The sequence below is a fragment of the Camelus dromedarius genome, chromosome 25 (genome assembly GCF_036321535.1).
Source record: "Camelus dromedarius isolate mCamDro1 chromosome 25, mCamDro1.pat, whole genome shotgun sequence".
Classification (NCBI taxonomy): Eukaryota; Metazoa; Chordata; class Mammalia; order Artiodactyla; family Camelidae; genus Camelus; species Camelus dromedarius.
Genome location: NC_087460.1, coordinates 16,130,813 through 16,151,328, shown reverse-complemented (window position 1 = coordinate 16,151,328; position 20,516 = coordinate 16,130,813). Strand labels below are relative to the sequence as shown.

Sequence of the window (20,516 nt, the reverse complement as noted above, 5' to 3'; positions counted from 1 at the left end):
AATTGGCAGCCTTTTAGACTGAGGAAGTGTAAGAGTGACAAGTGGCATGAGGGGACCTGCTGCCCTCCTCTGAGCCATGCACAGGTTTACCGCGTACTGTGGCATGATTTAGCTTGAACCCGCTCTGGAACACTGTGCATGAGGAAGAGTGGGAGAGGATGAGCCTCTGAGTTTCAAACAACCCTGGGCCATCCTCTGCTAATTCCAAGTAATGCAATGATTATTTTTTCCAAATAATTCAAACTGTATCAAAGGAGTAAAAATTGACTGTGGAATCTGTTATCTCTCAGTTTTATCTGAAAGAGTCTTCATCGAGCCTCGATTTTTGAAGGATATTTTCACTGGGTATATAATTTGAGGTTGACAGTCCTTGAAAGAGATTGTTAATTGTCTTCTGTCTTTCGTATTGTTGCTCCTCTGTATGTAATGTGTCTGCTTCCCTCTGACTGCTTTTTAGATTGTCTCTATTGCTGGTTTTCAGAAATTTGATTATGATGTGACTTGCCATGGTTTTCTTTATATTTATTCTACTTTGAATTTGTTGAATTTCTTGGATCTTTGGGTTGGGTTAATAGTTTTTTTTTTATCACATTTTTAAGATGTTTAGCCATTCTTTATTTAAATTTTTTTTTATCCTTGCTTTATCTTACTTCCTCTGGGATTCTAGTTACACATATATTAGACTATACTGTCCCACAGGTTTTTCAGTCTTTTTCAATCTTTATGCTTAATTTTGGATAGTTTCTGTTTCTATGTCTTGAAGTCTATTGTTTTTTTTTTCTTTCTTTAGAGTGTCTAATTGCTGCTAAATCCAGTCAGTATATTTTTTCATCTTAAATAATGTAACTTTTTATCTCTAGAAATTCCATTTGGGTCCTTCCTGTATCTTTTACTTCTCTCCTTATCATGACTGTGTTTTACTCTACCATTTAAACATATAGATCATACTAATATTAACCATTTTAACACCCTTGTCTGCTGGTTCCATCATCTCTGTCATGTCTAGGTCTGTTTCTCTCAGTTAAGTTTTCTCTTGGTTATGGGTCATATTTCCTGCTTCTCTGCATCCCTGGTGTTTTTAACTGGATGGTAGACATTGCAAACTTTATGTTATTGATACTGGGTTTTGCTGTGGTCCTATAAATAGAAATTCATTTTCTTCTGCATGCCACTAATTTACTTAGAATCAGTGAGTTCATTCAGAGATTCGGTTTTAAGCTTAGCTAGAGTGAATGCAGAGTAGCCCTCTGTCTAGGGTTAATTTAGACACACTGCTGCAGCCTTCTGAGGATTCCCCCCAAAACCCTGTGCATAACAAGATCATTTTACTCTGGCTGGTGGGAGAATGAAACATTCCCAGCCAAACTATTACTAGGCGTTGTTTTGCAGATTCTTTTCTTGATGGCTCTTCTCCCAGCCTTGGGCAGTTTCCTCACGTCCATGCACTGATTAGTACAGAGCTAAAAGACTCAAAGGGAGTGTTTTGTGGATTTCTGGGGTCTCTCTCTTTTCTCTCTCGCTCTCTCTTTCTCCAGCTGTCTTTTTTCTGGTGCTCTGCTCCATAAAATCTAGTCTCCTTGGTCACCTTGAACTCAATCTCTGTATCCTCAACATAGTGAGACCACTACACTCTCTTTGGTCTCTCCCTGCTCTGTGTCCTGGAAACGTTCTCTAGGCAATAAGACAGTGTAATCCTAGGGCTCATTTTGTTTGTGTCCCTTCTCTTAGGGACCACTTTTCTATAGCATCTGATGTCTAATGTCTGAAAACTTTTTTTCTACATATTTTATATTTGTGTCACATGAAGGATAAATAAATTCCCTGTTACTCCATTATAACCAGAAGCTGAAGTCCCAAGGTGTTTGTTTTCTGAGAGAAGACACCATGTCTTTTGCGCCTCATAGACTCTAAAGAATCTTAGCACTCAAGGGACTCCCAGAGGTCACCTAATTTAAGTCATTACAGGTATCTGAGAAGCGATGCTCATGCATGCACAAAAACACACAAAAAGACTTCAGGCTACAGGAAGGCATTTTATCCCAGCTGTGTGTATTCAACAGCAGTCACACCACAACTGTCAAAGCCAAATTGATCAGCAGTGGCATTGTGTTCTGACAGTTCTGAACACTGTCACCAGTTAAGGTGCTGGCAGTTACCTATGTAACAACATAGTTCCCCAACTGGGTTTAAGGATGAAAAAAAAAATCAGTTTATTTCTGTTGGCTGCTAGTTTCCATTCTTACCCGGTGTTTGGACTGTAGGGCTGCTATTCCCTTCCAGGAACCATTTATGTAACTGGATGACTCCAGACTCTCACTGCCTTCTTGCTGCTTTTTCCCTCTACAGACACCTTGGTGATAGTTTACTGATGCTTATCTACCTGTCTCCTTGAAAGCAACTTCAGTTTGGTTTAAAATACACGTGAATCTAAAATCTCTTTATTATGTATCCTCCCTGTTCACTACCCTGCCTCCTGCCAGATGGTACTCTCTTTAATACCAATTTTTTTTTAAGGGTTTCAAAGTAGTCCACTAAAGTGGAAACTTGAAACTTCAGGCTCTTGTCAAATGCTGCTATTGAAAGAGGACCTAGACTTGGGAAAGACATGCTCTTTCTTTTTTCTGTCGTAGAAAACACCGTGATGCAAAATGGATTTCCATCAAAATCCTACTTCTAACTGAGATACAGATCAAATCCATAATTAAAGACTTAAGTAGTATGATATTGTGATATAATAAGAAATATATATATATATGTATATATATGGTCTTCATCCTGTTTTTTTGGCTAAAGCATTGGTTTAGTTTCCTAAGTGAGAAGAACTACAAAAGCTTAAATAAGTGTGTTTTGTTATTTATAATACGCTCCTTTCAACCACACCTGAGTTTATGTTAATAAGATGACTCCTGGAAAGCCCCTAACGACAGGGGCTGATTGTCAGGGGAGCTGAACAAGTGATTAGATGGTTGGAACTTTCAGCTCCACTTCCCAACCTCCAGAGGGGCTAGAGAGGGACTGGAAGTTGAGTTAATCACCAACGGCCAATTATTTAATCAATCATGCCTATGTAATTAAGCCTCCACAAAATTCCTAATCAAAGGGATGAGGAGAGCTTCTTGGTCAGTGAGCCCGTGGAGGTCGTGTACTAGGAAGGGCATGGAACCCCACGTGCCTTCCCCCCACCTCAACCTGTGTGTCTCCTCCATCTGGCTGTTCCTGGGTTGTGTCTTTTTTATAATAAATTGGTAATCAAGTAAGTAAGCTGTTTTCCTGAGTTTTATAAGCCGCTCTAGCAAATTATCTTATCAAACCGGGGTGGAGGCATGGAGGTTGGTTTCATGGAACCTCCAACTTAACAGTCAGCCAGAAGCACTGGTGACAACTTAGACTTGCAGTTGATGTGTAAAGTTAGGGAGTGGGGGGTAGTCTCGGGGACTGAGCCCTTCAACTGTGAGATGTGATGCTAATACCGGGTAGATAGTGTCAGAATGAGTTAAATTATAGGACACCTAGTCCAGAAGGTTGGAGAATTGCTTGGTGTGGAAAACCCACACATCTGGTGTCAGAAGTGAAGTGTTGTGAATAGCAGAGGAGCAGTAGTGCGCATTTTCCATTACTAAAATATATATACATAACAGACTAGTTTAAGATAATCACAAAAATCCTTGTAGGCTTTATGATTCTTTCCCCAATTCCTGCCCTCTCCTTTCCAATATGTATATGTTTTAGAGATAGTTATTATGGTATCAATTTTTTAAAGAGAAAGTTAACACAAAATGAGAAAATAACTCTACACCTCTGTGGCTTTTCCTGTTTTTCAACCCCTACCCCTTTTACAAAGATCTTTCTTTTCTTTTTGAAGTATAGTTGATTTACAGTATTGTGTTAGTTTCAGGTGTACAGCATGGCAATTCAGTATTTCTGCAGACTATACTACGTTATAGGTCATTACAAAATCTTTCTTTCGATTACTCAATTGAGGGACTTTGGAGAAAATTTAAATTAAACTGTGCGTTAACCTATTGTTATATTTTATAAGATCAGCTATTTCTAATGTGAAAATTTGAAACATAATTTATATTCACCAACAATTTTGGATTCATATATTTTATTGAAAAATGAGGCTCTCTCTTGAGCACTATGTACAACCAGTCCTGTTCAGTACCAGTGACTCACCTCTTATCAGCTCTTTTTGGACAAAAAGATAAAGTTAGTAAAAGAATTTTTACAATGTCCCTAACTATACTACATAAAATTAAATTTGAAGAGACTGCTGTAACACAGGGTGCCTGAAAATGTCTATTGTGTATGATAACACGAATGTATGATGGGTATTTTAGTCCTAAGAATTACTGTTTTATGAACATACACTCTGCTGTCTGCTTATGTGTGTGTGTATGTGTATGTGTATATATATATGTGTGTGTGTGTGTATATATTTTATGTTTATATTTTATATAAAATATGTTTTTATATATATAAAATATATATAATTTTATATATATAATATATGTGTGTGTGTATGTATGTGTATGTGTGTGTATATTAGACTGCAATTAGAATTATAACCCTGGAATTTCAAAAAGCTGCATGGAGTTAAGGTCTATATCATGGAAGAGTGCCCCTTTGTCGAACCTAAAGCCACATTAGGGCTTAAGGCATTGAGATTAAATTTCTGTCACTCAAAATGGGAAAAAAACAAGAAAGTGACCCCTATTTAAAGGTCTGAAACGCTGAGGAAGACTACAACCTATTTTTATTGTATCTTTTTCAAGTCGGGTGTTATGTATGAGCACCCCGTCTTTTCAAAAGGAGACTTCAAGCCAACTCTTGTATTAGACCATTTCTTGCCAGGTTTTTTTTTTTCTTTCAGTGCAGTTGTGGTTTGGTTTTCCCCATGTACTGTCTTAAATGAATTGTCAGCAAAATCCAGTCTCAATTACTTCACACCTGAGCACTGTTATAACTCTGTTTCTCTCTACTCCATCTCATCACAAAATCCAATAATAGCTATGAGGTCTGTTCTCATCATTTGTCCTTCTGTCAGCAGCCTTTTGGTGGCCTAAGGGTCCAACTATACCACTTTGGGGTAGATCCGAAGCTGTTTGTTTCACTTTGGAACCTGCGTCAGAATATGTCAGGAGGCAGGTGCAACCCCAGGTTGAAAGCTGTGTATGATACCCTTTCCTTTTAAATATGCAGCAAACAACTTGGTACAACCACTATAGAAATTAGATGCATATCTGCCTTCAAAAAATAATGTTCTGATTATTTTAAGGGTCAGAAAGTTACAATGCTTGTTAATCCAGGTCCTCCCAAATGTACATGCCAAAATCAGATTAAACACATAAGAATTTAATTGAGAAACTGCCTGTGGGAGAAAAGGTGAAGGGAGACAGAGAGGACTCAGAGATCCTTCTGATCACAATGCAAGTACAGTGGCCAAGAAGAGGGAAGGGAGGTTGGATGGAAGTATCTTAGACTACATGCAATCCGAGAGGGTTCAGCAAGGCCCTCGGGGAGTCCCCAAGCCAAAACTGGCCATGGGAGGAGTCCTCAACTCGCAGGAACGCCTGTCTTGGCATCCCTGCTGTATCAGTCCTTGCTGGAAACAGCCCACGGGGAGGCCTGGCTTCAGTGCAAACACAGGGCTGGACGGGAGAGTACTGCAGCTGGGGCCTTGGTCAAGTTCTCTGTGTTTAGAGGTATGTGAGGCACATTCTCGTGCCCACTACAATAATTTTATTAAAATGTTAACTATAGTCTAGGATTCAGGAATTAGTTTCATATAAATTATCCCAATCCACCCAGTTAATAATTTCTATCACAGTAGGACTTTTATATTGTTACTCAAACAAGATTGGAAACAACAGAAAGTAAAACAAGTAATCCTTAAAACAACTTGCTTCATAAGTTGGGAGCAAAGGACTCTTACTGCCAAGGTCCCAGCGATGAGCTCATTTCATTCACACCTTGAATCTGACTGTGTTAGGGCTTAGGCAAAACCAGAAATACATTAGGCTACGCTTGTTTTCTTTTGATGACAGAAGTAAGCTCTAGTGGGAAACTCAGGTGGGAATTTGTAACTTGCTTCCCTGTACACCGAACACTCACTGCCATGATGGGTCACATCTCCAATTATGAGTTTACAACAGGATCAGAAATGCAGTTCAAGGAGATGATTCTTGTATTAGCCTTCCCTAACGTAGAGGACTTAACATGAAACTGACTCGGTCAAAGAATTTCTATGTCTGGCTTTAATAATATGGCTCAAATATTCTGAAATAATACTGGGACGGAACGCAAAGAATTCAGAAAAGATAGCAAGCCTGTGCGTTAGACTAAACTAGATGTTTCCACGTACCTAGCATCGTAGGAAGATTGTTGGCCAGGCCTTAATAGAGGTCGATTTAAAGCAGAATTATGATTAGTCTTTCCTGAAGCGCAGTATGTACTATGAGTGCACTCATAGCCCAAGAGAATATTAGAAGATAAACAAACCTTTATTTTAATAATTAAAATATTATCTTAATGTGTTTTAGAAAAAAATATAACTCATCCATTGAAACCTTGAGTTTACAGAGAAGGTTAAGTTTTAAAAAATTAAGACAAATTTACATAATAATGTGTTGGTAGGCAGACATGGTAAAAATTAAACAGTAATGATAATGTGGGTAGGCTGGATAATGACTCCCCAGAATATCCGTATATTAATCCCAGAACCTCTGAGTGTTACCTTAGATGGTAAAGGGGATTTTGCAGATATGACTAAATTAAGGATTCTGGGATGAGGAAATTATCCTGGATTATCTGGGTGGCCCAATGTTGTAATCACAAGGCTTCTTCTAAAAGGGAGGCAGGCGAGCCAAAGACAAAGGAATAGAAATGACAAGGGAAGCAAGAGGTTAGAGTGACGTGAAGAAAGGGCCACTAGCCAAGGGACACAGGTGGCCTCCGGAAGCTGAAAAGGGCAAGGAATGAATCCTCCCTGAAGCTCCAAGAAGAAAGCACTCCTGCCGACACCCCGATTTTAACCCCGTAAGACTCAGTGTAGACCTCTGACCTCCAGAACGGAAAGAGAATAGATTCCTCTTGTTTTAAGCCATTCATTCTACGATAGTTTATGCCAGAGGAAATAAGCAGCTGATACAGATGGTAGTCAAATGACTGAAATTTGTGAGATATTGCTCGCGTCGGAGTACAGGTGTTTAATACTGTTGACCAAGGCAACAGTCATAATGTACAGGTGCCAGGCTTTGGGGTGTTTTGTGTATTCATCATTCAACAGGTATTTCTGCAAGTTGTTCATTGCCCTGTGTGTAATTCATCTGGGTCTGAAGACTTGAAGTCATTTTTGTAACTTAGTGATAATAACGATAGTAATTAGTAGCATTTACTGAGCGTTAGGCAGGTCAGGCATTGTTCTAAGGACTTTATACATATTGTCTAACTATGGAATATTATCTCAAATCGGGGATAGATTCTGTTGTCATCCCCGCTTTATAGCTTGCCTCGCTGAGGAATGGAGACGTGAAATACTTGCCCAAGATCACAGTTCCAGAATCGGCTCTGAGCCTATAGGTCTGTCTCTGTCTGGAGCCTGGGTTTTTACCAAGTTTAAGGAGATCTAGATTTCTCTCCCCATTTCCTTGTGATCAATCTCCTGGCTGCAAAAGACAAAGCAAAATAAGACTGGAATAGGCATGCCTTCCCTCTGCCATCTGATGACATTTCGCCATTTCCTACCCATACATGCTGTCAGTTCTGAATGCTCGTCACACATTATTGACTAATACTGTGTTTGCTAAAAATTTCCCTGATAGGACGGTACTCCAAATAAAAAAGCAATATCAAGTAAAACAGTATTTTAGCAACACTAAACAAAAATCATGGAGAAGTAATGTAAAAATGTAACAACTCAGTTCAGACGCCATTCATTTCTCTCACGGAAGCTTAGACTGGTCTGCGCTTTTGTCCTGGCTTTCTGGAAACGCAGCAGAGGTTTTCTCCTGCACTTAAGCACTTTGGGCATCAGGTCTCTCTTCCGAAAAGTTGAAATTGGACTGGAAGATCTCTAAGGCTTCTATCAGGTCTTAAATTCAGTGACATCAAAATATATGTTTGTTTGTCTTGGGGAAAAAAATAATTCAACAGAAGCCTGTCTGTTAGTATAACACGGGACCTTGATTTATCAGTAGCTACCCAGTCGTTTCCGACAAGTGCCTGTGATACTGGACCTACTGTTGCTCCCGTGGTCTGCTTACGAAAGGGGCTCCCTTTCAGTGGGGTGGGACCATTTTGCTGTGGTTGCTTGAACGGTCTACCTTGCTCCTGTGAACTTCCTGCCTCTTGGAGAAAATCAGTAACTGAGTTCTCATGTCTTGTTTTAGCTCAGTCTACCACAGTTCTCCAAATACTGCCTGCTTCAACCACATCAGTTATTAACATCACTTAGCTGGCAGGCTCAGAAATGTCCAAAGTTAAGAATGTTGCAGAAGAAATACATGCATTAGATATATAGTTAGACTAGGTGACGTCTTAGGATGACCAGCTGTCTCAGTTTTCCAGGGACTACCCCAATTTTAACACTGAAAGTTCCCAAACCCAGAGATAATCCTGGGAAAAACCAGCATGTTTGGTTGCCCTTTCTGAGGTCCTTTAAATCCTAAGACTCTAGATGCAGTGTTGCCCAGCAGAATTTTCTGCAGTGATGGAAATATTCTATATCTACACAATCCAGTTCAATAGCCTTGTATGGCTACTGAGCACTTGAAATGTGTTTAGTACAAGTGAGGAACTAAAATTTTCTTCTTTTTTTTTTTCTCTTTTCATTTTTTTTAAATTGAAGTATAGTCAGTTTACAATGTTGTGTTAACTTCTGGTGTACAACATAGTGATTCAGTTATACATATATATATATATATTTCTTTTCATATTCTTTTTCATTATAGACCATTACAGTGTATTGAATATAGTTCCCTGTATTATACAGTAGGACCTTGCTGTTTATCTATTTTATGTATAGTAGTTAGTATCTGCAAATCCTGAACTCTCAATTTAATTCTCCACCTTTCACTTTCCCCCTTGGTAACCACAAGTTTGTTTTCTATGTCTGTGAATCTGTTTCTGTTTTGTAAATAAGTTCATTTGAGACATTTTTTAAGACTCCACATATAAATGACACCATATGGTGTTTCTCTCTCTCTTTCTGGCTTAATTCACTTAGTATGGTAATCTTCAGGTCCACCTATGTTGCTGCAAATGGCATTATTTTATTCCTTTTCATGGCTGAGTAGTATTCCATTGCATATGTATGTTCCGTTGTGTATAATATCTTCTTTATCCAATCATCTGTCTATGGACATTTAAGTTGCTTCCACATCTTGGTTATTGTAAATAGTGCTGCTGTGAGCATTGGGGTACATATATCTTTTAAAATTAGTTTCTTCTGGATATATGCCCAGGAGTGGGATTGAGGAACTAAAATTTTAATTTAGTTACCTTAAATTAAAGTGGCTACTGTATGGGACCACTCAGCTCTAGGTGATGTCATGAAAATGGTCACTGGTGAGACACTCAGCGTTGTAGCCCTAAGGGAGTTGCACTGAAGAGTGGTACGATCACACACTTATCTGACACTCAAGCCCCAGCTTCATGTCCTGTATCCATTGTTATACTGACAAGGAAGTATACAAATTTGTCCAGGATTATTGATAAGACCTACCTGTACACACTTGAGGTCAAAGGATAGAATGGCCCTTAAAGAAACATGTGATTTAAATTGTGTAGTAAGTCTGAGTTTCAGTAGGTGAGTAATCGCATCCACATAAAAGCACTCTAATAGTTAGAACGCTGTGGATTTGCCACTGTGATGTAAAAGCAGTTGTGGATTTTAGGTGTATGATAAGTGAGCCCTTTTTTGACCTAGCCTGGTGGTTTAGTGAAGTTAGGGGTATTATACCAAATAAAGTTACGACTTGGAATGAAGACTGATTTAAAATTCTCCTCTCTAAGAGAAACCCAGGGAACCGAAGTCTGCTTCATTATATCAAAGTGAGCAGTCAGCAGAGAGAAAAACACAACATATTACAGCCAAAAGGAGAAAGGATTTTCTTGAATTGTAGAACATTGACACCATACATCTGTTCGACATCAAAACTGTTGGTTATAAATCTTGCAGATAACTGATCATCCCGAATCCACAAAGGCACAAGTTGAAAGAGAAGTTGGAACATGGGAAGAGGCAAAGAAACTCCACAGCCCCTTCACGAGCTGAAGCCAGTTACAGTGTGACATATATCTTATAGGTTGCTGCAGGACTGGGCTGTCTATTTAAATGCTAACCTGCAACCTGGCGTATTCCTAGGAATTAAAGTGCTGAGGCAGGCGGCAGTGCTGGAAATTTCAGAGTGTTGTTGAATATTCAGCATCCACGTGCTAAAGAGCTCAGGTAGACTTTCAAATGTCAGAGAACAAACCACAGCTCTCACTATGCTCTGCTGTGAATTCTTTGGCCATGTGCCACTTTCTGAGTTTTCAAGCGATTTTTCTTCATTTGTTCTGATAAGTGAAACAAAAGGTCATTGCCTGTGATTTATACATAGGGTATTAATTAAAGGCAAATTCAAAAATTCTTCTTGGTTAAAAATTTTTTTTAAAATCTCTTAAAGTCTCAATTATCCTTCAGCTGTGAGAACTGAAAATTGTCCAGCATTTAAGGTGAATTTTAGGATTTTTTTCTCATTTTCTTACTCTGTATTTTTTTAGCACATCCAAGCCATATTAATATAATTATCACTATGCCAGCAATAGGCAGGCGCTTTGAGAGGTAGTAATAACAGTTATTAAAATTGGTGCCTTGAGAAAAGGAAGAAGCTGACCAAAGGCTGAGAGTGAGTTTCCCGACGGTCACTATGTGGGGGAGTATCATTGCTGTATGGATAACCGCTGCGGTCTCCAGAGAATGTGGGTTCTTGGTATTCATTCAGCGTGTCGGTCTTCCACGTGTTGGGCACGGAGCTAGGTGCTGGCGATGTGCTGACAGTAATACCAGTGAAGGCGCGTGTGCTAACTGCCCTGTGCGTAGAACTAATATTTGCTTTACAGATATTAACTCATTTAATCCTGTAAAATTATAAACATCCTCATGAGGTATTTATGGATGGGGAAACTGAGGCATGAAGATTATGTAACTTGGCCGAGGTAATGAAGCCCATAAATGGTAAAAATGGGATTCAAACCCAGATAGTCTAAACCCATATTCTACACCATTAAAACCACCATACATAGTGCCTTAATCTTTAATGTTACCTTCTAGTAACACTTTGACCAATACTCTATTCCAAATTTCTTGAAGTACTTGTGTTTTTTTAAACAAAGTCCTTGCTCTCACTAGGTGATAAATGCCTTCAGGTTTTCCTCATGGTGTGGCAACTTGCCTGTGTGGGATATTCCATAAACGTCTGCAGTGCAGTGTAGTGTAAGGGGGAGGGTTTTGGAGCCACAGGAACTGGGATTAGACTCTCAGTTCAGCCACTTCCTCAGTGCATGAATATAGTTTCTTCATCTGCAAAATAGAAATAATGGAGTTATTGTGGGGATTAAATGAGATCATGCTGTAAAGTTTTTAGTATGGTACCCAGTGCATAACCAGCTTGCAGTAAATGCTCACTGTTATTGTTTGAGTAATTTATTTGTTTTGAGCAATCATTAAACATTACTTCCACTTTAAACTAGAGATGAATTTAGAAATATGGAGTCATAAAGACCTAAGAGGATCTGGGCCCAACCTAAGCTGAGGGGGAGGTCCTGTCCGACAAGAACCCTGATCATTCAGTGTCCACTCAGCTCTCATCATATGGAGGGATCCCTGCTCCCTCCCTCCCTCCATCCTGTCCTTCCTTCAGTTGCAGACTCACTACTCACCATTCACTCCCTCAATATACTTTCTATTAAGCACCTGCATGTGTGTCGGGCTCTGTGCTAAGGACAGAGTCAGTGCTGGGTTTCCACTCCTGACTCAGTTTATGCTGTAGCAGTGGTTCTTGGAGTGTGGACCCTGGACCAGCCGCATCAGCACCCATTGGTGTGATATTTCATTTCAGGTGCTAACTTGACTGGGTCATCCAGTGGTCTAGACGTTTGGCCAGATATTATTCTGGATGTGTCTGTGAGCGTGTCTCTGGATGAGATCACCATTTGAGTCGCTGGACTGAGTAAAGCAGATTGCCTTCCTTAATGTGGGTGGGCCTCAGCCCATCAGCTGAAGACCTGAATAGAACAAAAAATCTGAGTAAGGAGAAACTCCTCCTGCCTGACGGCATGAGCTGGGATACCAGTCTTCTATTGCATCTGGACTTAAACTTAAAAACCAGCTCTTCTTGGATCTCAAGTCTGCTAGCCTTCAGACCAGAACCTACACCGTTCGTTCCTCTGGTCTCCAGCTTGCTGACTGCCGACCTTGGGATTTCCTAGCTTCTGGAATCAAGCTTGCTGACTGCAGACCTTGGGATTTCCTAGCTTCTGGAATCACATGAGCCAGTTCCTTTCAGTTCGTCAATTAACACTATTGGCACTGCCCTGAGAGTGAGGCCCTGCAGTCTGCGTCTAGCCAAGCGCCCAGGTAATTCTGATGTTCACCAGAGCTTAAGAACCCCCATCCTCGAGGCACACATCCCTGATTGACCTGACTAGTCAGGAGGGCGGAATTTTGACACCAGCAGTTAACCTCCTGAGTCATTACTAACTTGCAGATATCAGAGATGAACGTTGCTTCCCTAAACCAGCCCATTTTGACAGCGTGCCTTCCCTTCAGTCACAACCAGGAGGCCCTGGTTGTCCGATCTCTTAATGAGCTTAGTGTATATAAATATAAATGTAAATCTGTTGGATATTTGTTGTTGGTGTTGTTCAATATGAATATATTTTAAAGACTAAGAAACCAGTAAGAAAACTCTCCTCATATCCTTCAAGGATTCTGATTGCTTTTACTTTTAGTGTGTGATGGACACAAGCGGGCTGCAGGGACAAAAAAATATTTTTACATCACACTGCATTCAGCAGAGCCTGCCAGGGTTCCACAGTGCACCCTGGTCTGTCATTCCTTCCCCGTGATTACACATGCAGCCTTGGGGCTCTGCAAGGACAGTCAGTGGTGCCACGTGAATTTGCCTTGTACTGTGCTACCACCAAAACACTGGCACTGTTCTCTGGGCTGTTCCGGGCTCCTGTGAACTGTTGGTGGTGCCTGTTCACCATTTTCATTGAAAGTAAGAGTCAGTAATGGAAGTCATAGAATTTTTTTTTTTTTGGCTCAAAGAAGATGATTCAGAAAGTTTCATTTCTTTCCTAACAGAAGGGGCACTTAAATAGATAACAGGCCATTTGTGTCAAACCCACTGTACCAGTATGTGGTCTATGTACAATGTACCCACAGAGGTAAGACAGACCTCAGTCAAACAGCAGGCCCAGGAATTCTTTGCGGACAGAGCAGCAGTCTATTTTTCAGAAAATACACACAACAAATGGACTGTAACATGTTATGGGCTATTAATCAAATAGTCCAATCTTACGTTATCTGTCATCACCCACAAACACTCGTTGAGAGCTGCTGTGTGCAAGGCAGCGTCAGAGGGCGTGATACACAGGCACTCACACGCACACCTTAAATCATCGTCATCACCACCAAGTATGTATTAGTGCTGACTGAGTACGAGCCAGTGCCCCAGGCAGTCGTGCACAGACATCCCCCAAATAAAAGCCGTTTGTTGAGTGCCTCTCAACATCAATATGAGGCAGGCATATTTGTTACCATTTTATAGATGAGAAGGTGACATACAGAGTTGTTAAATAATTTCCTAAAAATTGTTTGTTTTGTGAAATGGGAAAACCAAATCTTAAATCTATGTCTTCCTGAATCCAAACTCTCTAAGTTTTTTCTCTGCTTCCAGAAGTTTTCATCTAAGTGGTAAATCAGAACACATATGTTAACAAAAACAAAAACAAAAAACCTCAACACCAATGCAGATCTGCAAACACCAAGTGACAGGCAAAGGGTAGGAAGAGTACATGTCAAAGAAACAGACAGACATGGGTACTGCTCTGCCAGGTTTCAGCCAGGAAATCAAAAACCACACCAGGCATTTCAGCAAAGAGATTGACTAAATGGGTATTGGAGGACTGAAAATGCAAAAGGCAGGCCGGCAGCTGCCACTCCCAGACTGCAGGAGCAAAGACAGGAGTTGGAGTTAACAGAACTTAAAAGCTCAGAGGAGGCACCCTGCCTAGTTGAGCCAGTCCTCAATAAATGCTAATAATATTATTATTTTGGGACAGGTTAAGGATGCTAATGGCTCTTGCTTGGTAGGACTGCCTGTATGCAGAGATGACATCATTCCTACTTTTTTTATCTGAAAATGCTCTTTCTTGCATAAAATGGATTTGACAGTACATACTATGAAATCTAAAAGTCTTAGAACACTGCAGCAAAACACTCCTAAGATATATAAAGAAATGAACAAAAACCAAACAAGAATTTGCTCATTTGACATCAACATACTGGGTGCCAGCCGTACACGTGCCAGACCCTGAAACCATGCTGGAAATACCACGACAAGCAAGACAGACATGGGTCCTGTCCTTAAGGTGGTAACAATCTAGCATAACTTATTTAATTTGATCCTCATAGTCACTCTGGGAAAGGGTATTATTATTATTATTATTATTATTATTATTATTATTATTTTTTATTATCATCATCGTCATCATCCCTGTTTTTAAGAGAAAACTGAAACCTCATGAGGGGAAATGTCACTCCTTACGTAGCACAGCAGGAAAAAATTGGGGGTTCTTTTCACCATCACATAATGATATGTTGACCTAGTCCTTCTCCCAGGAAGTGTATCTCACGCTGATAATGGAAGCCTATGGGAAAATGTGCTTAATAAACTTGTACAAGGGTCAGCTTTTCTGGAACACGTCTAGCCTGTGAAGTAAGACTGAGGATAGATCTGGAAGTCTCTTCCCAAGTCGAACACTTAGGTCTGAAATTTAACAATTGGGTCTCCAACCTGCTCACCTCTTACTATTTGTTGAGTGTGAAGGCTGCAAATTATATCTTTAATGCCCTCTGACCTCTACTTTCCACCTTCTTTATGACCCTTTTGGCCCCTCCTATCCTCCAAGAGGAGACTTTACTATGCTGATACGCCTTGTGGATCTCCAGGTAGGGGAACAAAGCACACATGGGTTCTCTTCTCTTTCTACCCACTTATTTTTTTTTTCTCCCATTATCTTTTAAGCAATGTCTGCTTAGGGGTGATTTGGTAACAGTTTAAAATGATTAAAAATTTCAAGTCTCAAAGAAAAGGAATTCTGAAGTGGCACGCAAGGCAGTAGTTGGTTTTATGTACGCACTCTCCCCTCATTCATAGCACTCATTGGCTTTCTGCTCTTTGTTTTAGCTTTGTTCCATTAATCTCTCATGAAGCAGTAGTCACTGGAATAAGATATTCATCTTACATCCCCACCAGGAACTTCTGAGGTAGTATGGCAGGTGCCTTTCATCCCCAAGCTTATAAATCCTTATGACAGTCCCAACAGGTAGATAGCTGGTATTCAAAAGGGGGAAACAGAAGTTGCCTTTAAATCTCCTTCCTCCTCTACCTTCTTTTTTTTCCTTAATAACAACATGGAAACTTAATCAAGTAAAAGATTTAGAGATAGATTAAGTGAATAAGTCACCCAACTAAGAAGCACTGGAGCTAAGATTTGAACCCAGAGCTCTCCAGCAGCAAAGTCTGTGCGTTTCCACTTATGCTAGCACGCCCCCACCTTTATACAGCCAGACATGAACTCCATAAGCCATTAATGTTATCCCACCAAAGACACCCATGATCAAATATGTTTGAGAAATAGTTCATTTGTTTGATCTCTTTGGAAATTCATGGTGTATATTTAGCAAATTAAGATGTTAAATAGGACTACTGAACAGGAAAAAAGAACTATTTAGCTTAATTTAGCCTTAAGTTTCTGTTCCCTTCCTGGTTTAAACACTTAAAATACTTGCTGTAAGATGGAGAAACAGGGCTCTGCACTGCAGCAGTCAGAACAGCGAGAAAACCAGGACAACTGCTAGACTTGGATAAAAGGCCTCCCTGTGGAGCCAGGGTCACTATCTGGGTCAGGATGATCTGCTAAAACCTAGAAGGCAGTGTTAATTACGGTCTTAGGAACAAAACATGTCATGTAGGGGATCTAAAAGCTCCTTTCAAAGGGAGAGGGGTCTAAGTGGAAAGGATCCCATTTAGCTGAAAGTACCCCTACAGTGTGCTAAGTGGATAGGAAGAGGCTACAATTAAAAATAGAATCATCAGGTTATAATTTTATATACAGTTATAATTGGGTCCTTTCGCACTTTTCAGATCCAGACTGACAAGGGAGATTGAGTCATTTCCCTGGGGCAACCAACCACCTCAGTGTGCAGGACTTTCAGTCTAAAATTGGAAGAGTCCTGGATAAACCTAGGCAATTGGTTACCCTACATTTACTGAAAAAAAAAATGACTATTTGCAAAGGTTGTTACTAATAGTCAGGTACCACATCTATGTAATCTGAACATATTTTAAAAGTTTATTCACTTCATCAGGGGAGTTCATTACACAGATAATTGATGACGCAGTTTTGGTGTAGAGTGAAATACTCTCGCACGTTAGATGTTAATCATATAGTTTGGGATTTATCAGGGACCCATCAGATTTTTATTCTTAGCAAGTCAGATCATAGGGAAAGGTAATTAACCTGATACTGGCCCCCTTAGTAATATAGGCCTAGCCCAAGGAGACCTTTTCCAGTTCCAGGGCTGACGGGATCCACCTGGGAGGCAGAAAGCACCCAGTTGCAGGAGCAGGTACTCAGCCTTAGAAGTACCTGATGGAAGTTCAGAGAGGTTGACAGCCTGCAGCAAGTTGGCCCATGTAAGCGCAGCAGGGATGTGGGCCCTAGATTGGAATGCAAGGCAAAGCGACAGTTTCTAGGGAGCAGAACAAGCAAGAGCAAAGGAGGACCAGTTCTCAAAGGCCCGGCAAGTGCAGGAGGCCCATGGGAGCATCTCAGAGGAGTGAGGGACAGCATGTGGACCTGCACACGGGGCCTCACAGCTTGATGTAGGGCAGCCTGCAAGGTGCTTACTAGTGCAATACAAGCCAGTGGACTCCCTTCAGGACATTTAATATCAAACTTTTCATGACCACAAAGAGATCAAGGGCTCCAGGCTTTTCAAATGCTTCCTGTCTGAGAAGGGCAGTACTGAACATACAGATGGGAAGATGATCAGGACCAGCGGGCGGAAGACCAAGAACGAGGAGATGGAGGCTACTAATTGCCAGGTGCAGTGGCTGCTCATTCCATTCCGGAGGGCTTGCGAGTTCTGGGAACTGATAAACAGAGAAACCAACTTTCAAGTCACGGTAGTCTTCAGTCCACTCAATTCTGTGAGAAATGTATGTGGAACACGCAGAAATACCCATAAATTTGCGTGCATCATCTTCAGCATCCCGTCTGAGCTCTTCTGGAGAACAAATGCTCGCTGTGGGCAGGATTCCTCGTGAGACAAGGGCTTGGAGAATGTGGGACTTGGGCATGGAATTGCAAGTCATCCTGCACGAGGGCAAGTGCTAAATGCTTGTTTTATTCCTAAAGAAAAAAAGAAATGCAGGGATTTGGCAGAGCTGTCACCCTTATTATGTATCACGTGGGACCTATTTTACAAAGAAGATGGCAGTCTGTATATTTTCCAGTTAAAAAAAAATGAAAGTTGCTTTCTGAAATTTCAGTGTTAGACTTCCTATCCTGCATACCTTCTGAACCTACGTAAAAACGTCAGATTTGGAGTAGGCTGGTGTTCGATTATGATGCTGAGAATCGTGCCACCACACTCTAAAACCTTGCAAAATAAAGCCCTTGTAAAGGCTCTGTTAAAATATTACTTTTTTTTTTTTTCCCCACAGGGGCACCTTATAGAGCATTTCAAACGACTGGAAGGGAAATGAAGAGATTAATCACTTTATAAGCACCAATTAATGTGGCTCTTTATGCTACTGGTGTCTTACTGGACAATCAATCTTTAAAAAGAAATAGAAGTTTCTAGGACTTACATTGCTATGCTTCAACTAATGACTGTTTTTATTAGTTCCTGGCTTAAATACTTGCTTATTTATATCCTTGAAACAAAATCCTAACAATTATTTCTTTTACTTGAAAATCCAGTTTCAGATTTAATACTCTGTGGTCAGCTTCTCTGAAAGGGAATATCTAGAAACAAAGATCTTGAAACAACAAAAAAAGATGACACAATTTTCCAAAAAATGACTGTAAATTGTTATAAGTAAGATTTCTTTGGGGGGCAACTTACCCAGATCTCCATCTTACACCTCTAGGCTTACCCTGTTATTCAATTATTACTCTATTAAGCTCACTTTTTGCTACTCCCTTTAATGTGGATAATCCGAGGGTTTTGCAGTCTTTTTCTGTTCTCCTCATGTACTTTCCCTGGACCATCTCCTCAATAGCTGTAACTGCAACTGACATCTCTAAACCAATGACACTAAATTTATAGCTCTGCCCCAGTCTATCGCTAAAGCTCTTAACTACCTTCTTGACACCTTCTTCAGGAAATTTCATAGTCATGTCAAACTCAACATGTCCAAAACTGAACAGGTCATCATATGCTTATCTTTCATTCTCTTCTTCCAGGAAATGGCAACACCACCTATCAGTTGGCCAGGCAAGAAATTTATGAATTATCTTAGATTTTACTCTTTCTGCAAAATGACCCTCTACAGCAAGTGTGGCTCCCAGTCCACTGTGTTGTCTCTGACAAATCCCCTCTTGTCACATGTGACTCTTGATGTCTCCTGATCATCTGTCTTGCGCTGGGTGATGCTGTTAAAGTTTTCTTGCAGTGCTAAAGCCACACAGATACCTGGGGTGAGGTGAGAGGGGATGTCCCCTCAGCCTTCTTGGGCACGGTGTCTTAAAAGCCAAATCAACCCTCCACTTCCTTTCTCTCTCTCTCTCTCTCTCTCTCCTTCATGCAGTCATGATTCATGGTGCTGAGTAGAAGGCAGCTACCCAACTGCACTGAGAATCATTCCTATGTTCTAACTGCGGGTGTGTTTCTGGAAACAGTATGGAGGAGCTCAAAAATTTAAAAACAGAAGTTCCATACAGTCCAGCAATTCCACTACTGGGTATTTATCCAAAGAAAATGAAAACACTGATTTGAAAAGATATGTGCATCCTTATGTTCATTGCAGCATTATTTACAATCACCAAGGTACAGAAGCAACCTAAGTGTTCATCAATGGCTAAATGGATAAAAAGGTGTAAGATACATATATATATGTATATAAACACAAACACACACACACACATATATATATATACACACGCATACATATATATATATATATATATATATATATATATATATATATATATATATATATATAATGGAATATTACTCAACCATAAAAGAATGAAATCCTTCCATTTTCAATAACATGAGTGGACCTAGAGAGTATTATGCTAAGTGAAATAAGTCAGAGAAAGACAAATACTGTACAATTTCACTTATTTGTGGAATCTAAAAAACAAAAGAAACAAAACAAAATAGAAACAGACTTACAGATACAGAAAACAAACTAGCGATCACCAGAGGGGAGGGGGTGAGGTTGGGAAATGTAGGTGAGGGGGCTCAAGAGGTAAAAACTTCCAGTTACAAAATAAATTAAGTCATGGGGATGTACTGTACAGCATGGGGAATATAGTCAATAATGTTGTAATAACTGTGTATGGCAACAGATGGTGACTTACTGTGGTGATCAACTTGTAATGTATATATAAGTGTCAGGTTACTATGTCCTGCAACTGAAATGAATGTTGTGTGTCAACTATACTTATCAATAAGATTTTTTTAATTAAAAAAAAAAGATAGTTCTGAGTTCTCCAACGGATGCTTCAGGAGATCACTTTGTACACATCCAGAATGTCTGAACCCAGTTCAGGTTCAGGCTGGGACATCAGTCATCTATGTAGACAAGTGATGCGTGCAGCCTGAGGCTGCAGACAACTCCCGAATGCCTTTGTTTACCAGATTTGGGACTACGATTTGATGAGCTGCTTGAAAACCACCGTTCACTTGTCAAATAGCAGCAGCTCAAATGATTGCTCTCATAACATTTTGAAAAGTGCCTTGGCGTTTACATAAAGAAGTCAGAAAGAGGCTCTTTTCCCATGATCCCTGGAAATAAGGCTCTTTGCTAAACAAACATGCTGTTTGAGCTGTGGTTCTTTTATGCCTGCTGCCCGCTAGAAAAAAGGACTATGATCACTTAATTTGCATAATGTGGTCTTTAGGCAGCAAAGCCTTGTCCCTGTGGCCCTGCCGAACAGGGGCTGAGTCACCCATCGAGTGGGGAAGTGGGAGAAGGCCAACTGCACATATTGTCTGGTGATCT

At 40.2% G+C, this 20,516-nt stretch overlaps 1 protein-coding gene across 4 annotated transcripts in view; it reads left to right on the top strand.

Annotated features, from left to right (window-relative positions):
- LMNTD1 (lamin tail domain containing 1) overlaps nt 1-20,516 on the top strand; it is a 312,243-nt gene that overhangs the window by 194,943 nt on the left and 96,784 nt on the right. Inside the window, exon 8 of one of the 4 annotated variants that reach the window (XR_010377825.1) lies at nt 12,105-12,617. The exons of the other annotated variants lie outside the window; for them this stretch is intronic. The gene's annotated coding sequence lies outside the window, so the exon portion shown is untranslated. Of the gene's footprint in view, nt 1-12,104; nt 12,618-20,516 lie in introns of those variants that run through there. 4 annotated transcript variants of the gene reach the window in all.